This window comes from Adiantum capillus-veneris, chromosome 26 (genome assembly GCF_014529385.1).
Source record: "Adiantum capillus-veneris isolate H3 chromosome 26, ASM1452938v2, whole genome shotgun sequence".
Lineage (NCBI taxonomy): Eukaryota > Viridiplantae > Streptophyta > Polypodiopsida > Polypodiales > Pteridaceae > Adiantum > Adiantum capillus-veneris.
Window position 1 is genome coordinate 118686682 of NC_140956.1, and position 13368 is coordinate 118700049.

The 13368-nt window shown below is 41.4% G+C and overlaps 1 pseudogene; it reads left to right on the forward strand.

Annotated features, from left to right (window-relative positions):
* LOC147424065 (uncharacterized) overlaps positions 1-11890 on the forward strand; it is a 51395-nt pseudogene extending 39505 nt beyond the window's left edge.
* Positions 11891-13368: the final 1478 nt, after the last annotated feature.

The following is a 13368-nucleotide window of genomic DNA, read 5'->3' on the forward strand; positions in this document are numbered from 1 at the left end:
GAAATGTGTAGATTTTTGCATACCATAGCTGACCTTTCAGAGGATGGTGAGGTCCATATGTGAAGAAGCTACCTGGGGCACTAAAAGGTGGAAAGTGGTGACATTGATGGATCTACAAGAAGCAGCAGAGGACTTGCTACTTGATATATTACTTCATTGACATGACCATTGTAGTAGCCCATGCCCATAGGGTGACTGTAATGGACAAAGATAGTGAGACACTAAAAAGGATAAGGTGGAGGTATGACAAATTGCTGGTCCCCAATGTCTGCAGGGATAAGAAAATGACGGAAATTTTGCTATACCCCCCTGAGCTATTGCCACAACTCACAGTTGTAGATGTCACACATGATGTGAATACAAGGGCAAGGACAGAGACGGTTGCTCGCCAAACAAAGGACATGAGGGAAGCAGAGCTTGAGGAGAAAGAAAAAGTAGAAGTGGAGTCCCAGAGGAAAATAGAATGCAATGTGAACCTGTCTATAGAGGCCAGCAATAAAGAAACTCTACTTTCAATGAAGGATGGTTTGCTTGCAGAGATACCATTTATAGATGGAGCCAGAAAGCTGGCTCTGGAAAAAGTGGACATTAATTTATTGCTGAATCTAGATGCTCAGATATCAGACACAATTATCTGTGCTTGTCTTAAGTAAGTGTTACTATCTTCTAACTTTGAAAACTCAGATAATAGGTTTAGTAACTCAGGTATACTCTCTGCAGATTGATCAAAAGTCAACTTTCACCGCACACCCACACGGAGGTGTTTCTTCTTGATCCACAAATGTCAGTGATTATTAGACAGAAGAACAGTCCATCTGGGACCTTTGAGAGTTGGTTTCTCCACTGTGCTATGCTGGAAGTAACTGTCATCATCTTTCCATATGAGAACAACCATCACTGGAGTCTCATATGCCTTGATGTTGACCAACCAGCAGTGTGGGTATTCAATTCAATAAAAGGAACCCACCCTGAAATTAGGCTGTAAGTGTTATGTATCAGAAAGTGTTTCTTATAGATATCCATGTAAATTTGAAGCCTCAAGCTAACATCTTGATACTATTTGTGCAGTTGTATAAAGAGGTTGTTGCTTGCTTATGGCAAGCTATGTGGAAGGTACAAACTATACAAGGCCCCAATCAAAGATGTACATGTCCCAAATCAAACCGATGGAAATTCTTGCGGCTGGAGATGTCTTCTCCATGCAGAATATGTCCTGCAAAGCTACTTTGCATTAAAACCTTTCATGACTAAGGTAACTATTTGGCAATGCATCCAGTCAGTTTAAGTTTTCTTTATACAAGACTTCTCACCATGTGGTCTTTCAATTTTGCAGAGTGCTTTAAAAAACTACACATATGATTATTTGCAAAGATACTGGGTAAGTCTAATACAACACTTGCTTACTATGTCAAGCCCCAGAGAACCTGAAGATAGTGGCTTGGACGACCGCACAATTGATATGACAATACATGACATGCCACCACGACAAACCCCTGCATCAGATACAGTGGAATCACAACGGGCCGAGGGGGTCATATCAGCCAAAGATGAAAGAGCCGAGGATGAAGAAAGGTCAAATGAGCATATGGAAGGTGCTAATGTACAACTAGAGGGGCTTATGGAGGAGACAATGAAAGAGCCAAGTAAGCCAGTGGAGGAGCCAAAAGAGCCTATGGATGAAACCCTGGATGAGGAAAGCAGGCCTACGGATGAGCAAAAGGATATGGATGAGGAAAGCAGGCCTAGGGATGAGCAACCTGATATGGATGAGGCAAGGATGGATGAGGAAAGCAGGCATACGGATGAGCTCAAGCTTATGGATGATGCAAGCTGGCCAACAGAGGCAGAGAAAAAGACCTTGGAGGAAACTGTGAATGAGGCAGAAAGAGCCATGGGGGAGACCCTTGATGAAGATGTGAATGATGACTATGAAGATGTGAATGATGAAGCTAAAGCAGAGGATATCAACAACGACAACAACATTATAGAGACCCAGTATGGACCCTTGCTGCCTGTAGATACAGTTGTTCCGGTAATGTCTATTCCAGTATGGAAAAATATTTTCAGCTTCTAACTACTTATATGTACTTGTCAACTTTTACAGAGGTTGATTATCTTGGACCTCAATGGATTGCTGCTAATGCACGTGCCTCTGGGTGACACAGACCCCTTCGTGGATTTGCAAACATTTCGGATGGGAACTTGTTGAGTCGTGGTTCGTCCAGGAACCAAAGAATTTATTCAGTTTCTTCTTCTGCACTTCATAGTTGCCGTATGGTCTTCAATGCAAAGGAAAAACTTGTCACCACTAGTTACAATAGTTTGGGGTGTATGCGGCGCTCACACGTCATATTTTTCCTTTTTGTATGATCAAAGAAAATGTGTTACTGGCGAGGGCCACTACCACCCTAAAAAACCACATTTACCTCTTTTGTACAAACCGTTTAGCCAAATCAATGTACCCTTTGATGCAAATAATACACTACTGATTGATGATACTCCTGAAAAGGGAGAACTAAATCCACCAGGAACAACTATCTCTCCACCTTCTTTCGAGGGGCATTCCTTCGATTTTTACCTTGAAGACATTTTGATTCCATACTTACAGAAATTGTATCACGGACGAGTTTGTACTTTCTAATGAATTAAGATGACTCTTCTATCATGTCTTTGTCTTGCCTAACATTGAGAGAGAGAGAGAGAGAGAGAGAGAGAGAGAGAGAGAGATTTGACATGCTAAAGAAATGTATTTCAAGAACGCTTATATTCACGAAGCACAATTGACAAATGAGATCAAAAAACTTCATGTATTGAAATTCATTCGTATACACTTGGGTTCACAAGAATCTCTGTTACATTGACACTATTTCAACCCGACCATCCAACTCTTTGCACAAAATATATTTTTCCCTACGCCGCATCAGCTTACGGCCAGCTAGAAAAAAGGAAAAATCTGAAAGGTCCATGTCCATTGACTCTTCAATTATGTCATGCCGCAACTGCACAAGACTGTATAGCTCCCTTATTGTAACCACCAACATTAGGCCATGCTCACTTCCACATCCACATCAGGATTATCTTCCAAACCTGCAGAAACCTTTGAGCATTTGTGATCGCATATACCAAAATGAGACTAACAGTGATTGTCTTGCAATCATGTACTTGACAACTAGAGTGTCAAGCGCAACCTCGCACCGTATTCCAATATCTTCCTTTATATACCATCCTCTGTCAAGAAGTTTGTCACAGGATGACTGCTGCTGAAATGACTTGCACATGAACATAGTTTTCGTAACACGTATATTGTAGTTATGAAACAACTCTATGAAGAGTGCAGCAGGACAAAAGTTTGCAATTCTAACCAGTTTGGTGGGAGCTACGTAGAGACCTCTATATATCCGTGTAGAGCTTACTTCGCATTGCCTCCACCATTGTTTCCTCAGGAATTGGCCAGTCCACAGTGTTCCAATCGGTTGGTAGAGGCAGTTTCACCAACATGCCATTCTTATTCTCTGGGCTGAGTTGGTAGAAGTGGTCATAGAAAAATATTCCTTCATCAGCCAGGCTTTTGCTGGTTCTCCCTGAATACTATAGAGAACCAATGTGGGCATGAACAACAAGGAAGAGGCCTATTATGCACTCCACAGGCTCCCATTGCTCATAAGAAGAGGGATAAACATCTGCAAAATATATAACAAGAGTTAAACTAAGAGTATCAATAAGTCAAAATGACAAATCTAATGTAGTGGAGCTATGAAGAATGGAGACATTGCTCATAAGAAGAGAGATAAACGTTGCAAAATATATAAGAAAAGTTATAATGAGAGTATCAATAAGTGAAATGGCAAATCAAATGCAGCTCAGATATCAAGAATACTTACAATTGGAACGTGGTTGATGTATATCTCACACATTTCCACCGTTTGCTATCACATCAAGATGGGTAAACACATGCTGAACAAGAACTTCCTTTATAGATCTTTTGCCGATTTCAACTTTGAAATCCAACACTTTGGCCTTCCATGCTGAGCGGTAAACATTGATAGCACTAGACCTCTTGTGTCTTCTTGGTTGCATGAGGACCCATGAACCTTTGTTTATCCTTTGTCCAACCCATTGGTTCTCTGCACTTATTGAAGTTGATATTGTAATTGAGGATATGCTACTACTTGGCCTTCTAGGCAAAGTGCAGCTGTTGGTTGTTGGTGTGAGAGACCATAAACACCTAGAGCTTCTTGGGCGAGAATACGTGGAAGCCATAGCTCTTAGAGAAAAGCTTTAGTGGAGGGAGATTAACTTTGAAAGCATTCTAATGGATGGAAAGTGTTTTAGAATTCCAATATCTTGTGCGGGCTTAATGGTCAACCTCGAGTACGTTAATGACTATAAGAGAATATCAGGAGTGGGACCACACAAGCACCTAACAGCTCGGTAAAAGCAAGGAAGTTACGATGCCACAATCCTAGATTCGTGAAATTTTTTAGGGTATTTTCGTATTTTTTGAGTCTTTCCACGTACTTTCCTACGTAACGTAGCCCTCCTGCTCATTGGACGCGCTCTATTTTTCTCTCTCCTTCATATGGCCCTCCAAATGACCTCCGAAATTTCCTAATGAATGGTTCTAGATAAACATGGAGGGTTGCAACACTATTGTACCTAGAGGAGAGTCATGTTTCCTTGAGGTGGACTCAACCAAAAAGTGGACCGACCTTCAAGACACTTTTGTACTACCCAGGTATTGTGAACAAGTAAGTTGGTAAATACTTAACATCCTACTTTAGCCATGAAGGAGTACGAGCGGAAGTGCGACGCGAGAGAGAGAGTGCGAGAAGAAGAGCACGACGATATGGTGAAGTCGCTCTACTGTAATGTGTAGAGCATAGTGAGTTCTTATTAGGTTTTTAGAAAAGAATATGTGTACATACCTGGCGGCCCGCCCACTTACCTAGGTGACCACATTGGGTTGTATACCCCAACAACCTCCCACTTAAAGTCCAATGTGGTACTTTAAGTGTGAGAAAAACTACTATACAAGATAATATACAAGAGATGTAGAGAAGTGATGTACTACCCTACACCTAACTGCTTGCGAAAATGTGCAAAGCTCCTTGAGGGTAGTCCTTTTGTAAGTAGATGAGCTAGATTTTCTGTGGTGTGAACTTTGACAAGCTGAAGTTGCTTATCCTCGAGAATTTCCCTTATGAAATGATACTTCACATCCACATGCTTTGTCTTTGAGTGATAAACTGGATTGCGAGCCAATTGTATAGCACTTTGACTATCACAATATAACACAGGCATTTCTTCTTTGATTCCCAAATCTGTTACTTGTCGATTGATTCTTTGCATGCCTCTGATGCTGCAACATATTCAGCCTCTGTAGTAGACTGAGTAACACAATATTGTAATCTAGAACGCCATGATACTGCTCCACCAGCCAATGTAAAGACATACCCTGACGTGGACCTTCGGTTGTCTAAGTCACCTGCATAATCTGAGTCTGTAAAACCCTTTACACTTAGCTCCTGACTCCCATAGCATATGCGCATATTCTTTGTAGCTTTCAGGTATCTCAATATTCCTTTCACTGCCTCTCAATGTTTCTTGCCTGGGTTTGACATGTATCGACTTACTACTCCCACTGCAAATGCAATGTCTGGGCGAGTAGCAATCATTGCATACATCAAACTACCCACTGCAGATGCATATGGAATCTTATCCATTTTAGCATGTTCTTCCTCAGACATAGGCCAATCTTGTTTGCTAAGTTTCACATATGGTGGCAATGGAACATTCAATGCCTTTCCCTTCTCCATATTGAAACGTTGCAAAACCTTGTCAATATACTCTGTTTGAGATAACCAAATCAACTTCTTTGATCTGTCTCTCTCAATGCGCATACCAAGTATATGACTTGCCTCACCCATGTCTTTCATGTCAAACGATTTTGCCATCTTTGACTTCAAAGCTGAAATTTCTTCCAAGTGCTTGCCAGCAATCAACATGTCATCCACATACAAAATAAGGATCAGCCAACTGCCATCCTTAGCCTTCTTTGTATATAGACAGTGCTCGAACTCACTACGTTTGTAGCCTTGAGAAAGCATAAACTTGTGGAGCTTATATAACCATGCCCTCAATGATTGTTTTAAGCCATAAAGACTCTTTAACAACTAGCATACCAAATCTTCCTTGCCTTTATCAACAAACCCTTCTGGCTGCTGCATCTAAATTTCCACATCTAAATCACCATGCAAGAATGCTGTCTTGACATCCATTTGGTGCAACACCAAATCTAATATGGCAACCAATGCAAGAAAGAATATCAATGTAGTCATCTTCACCACCGGAGAGACAACTTCATCAAAGTCAATGCCTTGTTCTTGCTTAAATCCCTTGGCAACAAGCCTTGCTTTGTACTTTGGCTGATTATCATGAGCGGTGATCTTATACCTATAAACCCATTTACAAGGTAGAGCCTTTTTGCCATGTGGTAATTTAACTAGCTTCCATGTCTGGTTTTTATGCAGATCTTTCATCTCTGACTGCATGGCCAATTGCCAATTCTCGGAGTCCTTCATTTGCACTGCTTCCTTGTAACATGAAGGCTCATTGCAATCAGTCAACATGACATAGTTCATAGATGGAACAAACCTATTAGGAGGTCGCGTGATACGTGCAAAAATACGCAAAATAGGTGGCTCAGGCTCAGCCACAACCTGTGGTTCCACTCTATCCTGTCCTTGCTCCTCTTGAGCTCTGACATTTTGTCTTGCACGTGCATGTCCATCTTCTTGGAAGACAACTCTTCTAATCTTCTCAACCCTCTCTGGTTTAGAATGATATTTGGATTCATTAAAGTGAACATCATTGTTGCGGATAACCTTTCTGGATTCGGGATCCCAAAGTCTGTACCTCATCTGACCAGAAATACCATAGCCTAGAAAGATGCACTTTCTACTCTTTGGCTCAAGTTTGTTCCTAAATTCCTTTGGAACATTAGTATATGCCTCACAGCCAAAGACTCTGAGATGCTTGTATGAGGGCATTTTTCCTGACCATACCATCTCTGCCACTGAATCCTTTTGCAAAACCTTGCTAGGAGATCTATTTATAAGATGAACAGCTGTTGATACAGCTTCAGCCCAAAACCCATTTGGCCTTTGAAACATACTCTCCACCATTGTCAGTGCGTAAGCATTTAAGCTTCTTGCCACTCTGATTCTCCACAAGTGTCACAAATGTTTTGAAAACACTAAACGCTTCATCCTTGTGCTTGATAAAGTAAACCCATACTTTCCTTGAGTAATCATCTATAAATGTCATAAAGTAAGAAGCTCCCCCTAGAGATAGGTTAGGCATAGGTCCACACAAATCACTATGAACAAGTGCCAACTGTGTATCTCTTCTACTGCTTCTATGCTTATGTGGCTGCTGTGTTTGCTTACCATACAGACAATGTTCACAGAATTGAAAATCATTAAATGAAAAGCCAGGCAAATAACTAGAACGAGACAAGATTTCCATTCCCTTCTTGGACATATGTCCTAACCGGCTATGCCACAAAGAAACGTTCGGCTGCTCGGTTCCATTGATTACATTTTTAGAGACATTTGATACATAAATCATGTAAAGTCCTCCAGACTTTACTCCATGTGCTACTGTCATAGAACCCTTGGATATCTTCCACATGTTCTGTCCAAAAGTGGTGACGTAGCTAGCATCATCAAGTAAACCTGTGCTGATCAAGCTCTTTGTAATTGCGGGAACATGTCTCACATTCTTCAGCGTGAAAGAAGAGCCATTCTGAAACTTCAATTGAACATCTCCAACACCTAAGATCTCACATGTCTGCCCATTGCCTAGCCGAACATGATCTTTAGTGGTCACATAAGAGGTAAACCACTCCTTGTTTGGAGACACATGAAGTGATGCCCCTGAGTCTATAATCCAGTCACTCAGTGCATTTCCATCAGATGCTGTAAGAAGAGATGAGTCCATTGTATTCTTCAAGAAGTAGATGTCTCCTGACACTAGACTGTCATCCTCTGCAACAGTGTTTGTCACATTTATTTCTTGAATCTTCACTGAGGACTTGTTCTTCTCACCATGGTCTTCAGCTTTCTCTTTGCCTTTTTCTGCTTTCCATTCTCTGCAGTCTCTTTTCATGTGACCCTTCTTGCCACAATGGTAGCATTCTATGTCACTCTTGCCTTTAGCACTGCGGGACTTTCTACGAGACTGATTCCTCTTTCCACCTTTGTACTTTTCTTTGGTCCTTCCCCTGACAACTAAGGCTGTTCCTTTGCCTTTGTCCATTGTCTTTCTATTGGTTTCTTCAGTAAGCAGACTTCCTTCTACACCTGCTATGTTCAAACCATCTGGAGGTGCAGAATTACTCAAAGCTGTGCGAAAAGTGTCCCAACTTTCCGGCAATGTGATCAACAGGAACATAGCTCTAACAGGTTCATCAAACTTGACACCTTGAGCTGACAACTGACTATAGATTGTGTTGAATTCATTCAGATGATTGGACATGGGTGTCCCTTCATTCATCTTCAAGTCAACAAGCTTCTTAAGCTAGTATACCTGTGAATCTGCACTCTGCTTCTCATAAAGATCACTCAGCTTTGTCCATGGTTGATAAGCCGACATCTCGTCTGCTACATTGAAGTAAACGCTTTCTGCCAAAGTCAGCATAATGGTAGAAAGTGCCAATTCATCCATTTCGCTCCATTCATCTTCGTCCATATCTTCTGGTTTATCCTCTTGAGCTTTATAGGTTTTATCTGCTTCTTTTGTACCAACACGTGCCAAATCTGCTTCTTCCACAATGGGAAATTGGTTCCATCCAGCTTCTTGATATTGTAAAGAGCAGTGTCCTGTGATCTAGCCATAGCTACGCTTCACAGTAGTTTACTTTCTTGGGAAAAATTCGGCAGAGTTTCCCCTGTAAAATGACCTCTGAACCAATATCAACCTGTCAAATGAACCAAGAAAGCTTCAGATTCTGTAGAAATTTTGGCAGAGTCTCCTTTGTAAAATGGCTCTGGTGTACTCAAAAACAGACCAAAAAACATCTCAAAAACACTGTCTCTCGGACACTGTAAGCAGTGGGTAAACGTGTCCTGCACCTGTATTGTCTCTCATTGTCCTGTCACTGTCTTGTAAGCATAGACTGCGACAATGCCTCAACGGCAGTAAAGCAAAGATGCAATCCCAACTGTCTAACTCACAGTCAACACATCCTAGTTGCCTATGTAAGGGTGCTCGAGGGATCGCTCCAAGTCCTGTATCACCGAAAGGATCTCAACATTCGAGAATCCCCCAGCTCAATAAAACCTCACTCGACCCTCAACAAAGGCTGCAGTAAATCTGACAGTACATAGACTTCCCACAAAGTCATACATCCATAAATTTCCCACTGTATGCTGTAACCGCTGCGGCGGTTGTTTGCTGCGTGACTCACAGCCAGCAAACCCTCAACAGACATACATCATCTCTGACAATACATCCCATGTGGAAGTACCTGCAATGTCAAGATGAAATCTAGAATATCAAGCAGCAAACACAAGCTACCTGATGAACGGGTGGATGTCGCCTACAGTCTGTGTGTAGGTGCACCCATGTCGTATGTGACACGCCTCCAAGAACTGTAAGCCATTCTTCGTTGTGTAGATAGCCACAAATTAGCACTCTATAAGTGCAGATATCCTCAGCACTTGTAGTCGTAGGCCGAAACCCCAAAATTGCAGAGTCGGATATGCAACCGCCGAGACCACGTAGTCAAAAATGGCCTCCGCAGAACTTTGTCGAAGCCGAACGGTGGCCTGTCGAATCTCACTCCAATCTGAGAAGGTGACTCTGGCTACCTGCAAAATGCTGCCCCGAGTCTCAATCTGAGCTTTGATACCAGTTGAAGGAGTACGAGCGGAAGTGCGACGCGAGAGAGAGTGCGAGAAGAAGAGCACGATGATATGGTGAACTCGCTCTACTGTAATGTGTAGAGCATAGTGAGTTCTTATTAGGTTTTCACAAAAGAATATGTGTACATACCTGGCGGCCCGCCCACTTGCCTGGGCGACCACATTGGGCTTTATACCCCAACAAGCCACTCATGTAAGCTATGTGGCTCTTGCAGGTGGTATTCCATCCTACAAAGTTGCAACCAAATTGGTGGTATGTCATAGAGGTAGCCCCTCGGAGTAGGGATACAATTTCCTAATCACCTTGGCATCTGTGGAGGAGATTGGAGAGGAAACTAATTTGAAAACTGCGAGTATGGTGCCAGATGAGCTTAACGCTGCTCTTCAAATATGGATGCATGCAAAGGAACTACTAAATGAAACAGAGGACATTTGCCTAGATGGAGAGCTCTATATAGACATAGGGAGTTATGATGAGTTATGTGAAGATAAGAGAGAGACCTCTTAAAGCCATAGATGTTGTATCTGAGCAATTTTGCTCCCTTTTGTCATATATATTGTATTCAAGTGTAGTTCTTCCCATTCTTGTCTCTATGCTAAACTTGTGAATCACATTATAGCTAATTCATATTTTCTTCTCCATTCATCATTAACATGTGTTTTTTTTTAATGCAGGTATGGATGACAATCACTTTCTTGCTTCCTTGGACCCCAAGCAGAGAAGGTGATACGAGGGCCACCAAGGCTCTGGTTAACATTTGCATCATTTCACTCCTTCAAAGTCTCCGTCTGCTTTGAGGGATCAACACGCTTCAAGAGTTTGGTGTCGATTAGACGGTCTAGATACTCCTCTGGGCACCGACGCTCTAGTTGTGGCAGCAACTGTTGTGCAAGAGGCGTCGCTAACGGTTCCACACCGCCTTGTAGTTGTGAAGCTCCTTATATCCCCATTCTTTGCCCACCTCCACACTGGCCACTACGTCGCCCTCTACTCCAGGTTTTGCACGGCTATTGGCCCTTCCTGGCTACACACCATTAGCTACTCCTCTAGGACTCACCCCACTCGACACTCCTCGCTTCACAGCCCAAACTCCAGTGGAGAAACTTGTAGTACGTACCCCCATCAAGACCCCTATTTAGATGCTTGTAGTGACACCTAGGTTCACACATCACAGGAAGGAGGGCTTGCCGTACTGGGTCGACATCAACGACAACATCATCTTGGATGATGACGCCAAGAAGGTGATCTTGTGCATGCGAGGCCTTTGCTCTTGGGTGTTTCGGCACTACATATTAAACACCTAGAGTGAAGTGCTAAATGAATTAAAAGACAGAGTCATCAACATGCTGCATGACGAGTTTCCCGTGTCAAATCGGGGTGAGCGCTTCAATGAAGACTTCATGAAGGTGCAGATGGGCGAGTACTATAAGCATAAGGGCTCTGAATTGCAGAACGCAATAAAACATCGGTGGAGTAGCCCAAATTGGCTCATCAAAGAAGATTGAAAGAATGTAAAGCAAGAAGCACGTGAGAATCTCGACAAGTGGAAGAGGCAGCCATAGCACGAGTAGATGCATGGAGCTTCCACCACTTGGAGACGACTTTGTAAGTGTTATTGCATTGCACTTTAGGTCTGGTAGTTATGGGTATTTGTAATTTTAAATTCTAACATAGCGTTTTCTTTGTATGTTTTGAATAGTGGTCGATGACTGAATGGGACCCCACACCGTACAAGCACGAGTGTGCGGGCAAAAAGGGCTTAAACATCCTTATGCACATTCTAAGTTCTCGCTTTGTCTTGGTTAGTATTTAACTTTACGCTCTTACATTTGTTGTATTTTAATAATAAGCTAGAAATTAGATTGTTTTGTAACCATATGTTTATACTTACAGAAAGTCTTATCTTTTTTTTTTCCAGAATTCGACAGATACGCCGTTGCAACACGATGAGACATCTAATTAGTTGACGTAAGACTAGCCAAAGCTAGCAAACACTAGTTTTATTTTTTCATAGCATGTATTAGGATATGACATGTGTATGTCAATTTTGTAACTATTGGCCAACAATGTATTTTTCGAATAATGACAATTGTGTTGTAACTAGTACATTTTGATCAAATCTTAACAATCAAGTGATTTTGCCGATGATGTGTATAATTTTGTCAGTTTATTTTTGTCAATTCACTTCGTCCAATATAATTTTGTCAATTTTGCATCTTAATTTTGGAAACTTTATGTTCAATATGGTTGATGGGGTGGCAGTGCAATGTATGTCCTGCCACCAATTTTTTAATTCTCGGATGTTTCTATATACGTCACTATTTTTGGACCTGCAATGTCGCTAAATTGGAAACTGCATTGTCTCTATATGCGTGGCTATATAGCAACGCATGTAACGATGTTGATAGCAACATTTTCTTTGCAACAACTATAGCGACACCGGGGATAAAAATAACCCTATGTATTTCTGTCACTAATTAAGGCCGTGACAAGTGTGAAGAACCTCTTGTAGTGTTTGAGTTAGGCTCTAGTACTTATATGAGATGTAAATAGAGATTTCTTTTTGACAAAGGATCAATCTCTTAAGAGGATATTTGATTGCAATCATCTAGTTTAGAACTTTATTGCTATCTGCAGATAGCTTCTCATATGAATACCAAATTTGATAATTCTTACATAAATTGATTAACCTGACGCAAGTTTATGTAATTAGGAAAACACTTATTTTCTTAAGAAGAGTTGTTGCATTGATATTTTCAAGGACAAAAACTCCTCTTCAAAGGGGGAGTAATGTCAGTACAAGGCTAGGAGTAGGGGGCACAACCCATAAGCGAGCCCTAGGCACGCTCAGCTAAGAGTGATTCAAGGTTCCTACATATAGTTTAGGAAGCCTATAAGAGAAAGAGGTTGGTTAGAGAATAGCCTGCTTGGTCCCGTATCCCCTCAACACCCATTTTTTCTTACCTCAATTTTCTTTTCTAATGTCCTAATTTACTTCCTAGAGAAATGTATATTGCTACCTTTTGCAAAGTGGATCCCACTACATTGTCTTTATTTTGAGGCCCCCTATGTTTTACTATTGAGGATGTTAATTGACTATGCCATTTAGACATGCCAAAAAGTACAAGAAAAATTATATAATAGAAGCAATTTTGTACATTTTCTGTTTCTCAGTTTAGTTTGCATCACATGCTTCTGTGAAACTTGTAGAAAGCAAGCTAGAGACCTACAAAAGAAGATCGAGCTAGAGCTTGTCACTAAATGAGGATTTAGGGGGGAAACACCACCAAAAATTATGGAGAGGACTAAAGGTTTCTTTATATCCTCTATCGAGGAAAAAAAGTTACTGGCATTGTGTAGGCTGCAAGAGAAAAATACCAAAGTTGCCGTCATTATCCAAGCGAATAATGTGATGTATTACACAAGATTTCTCTAATCTAT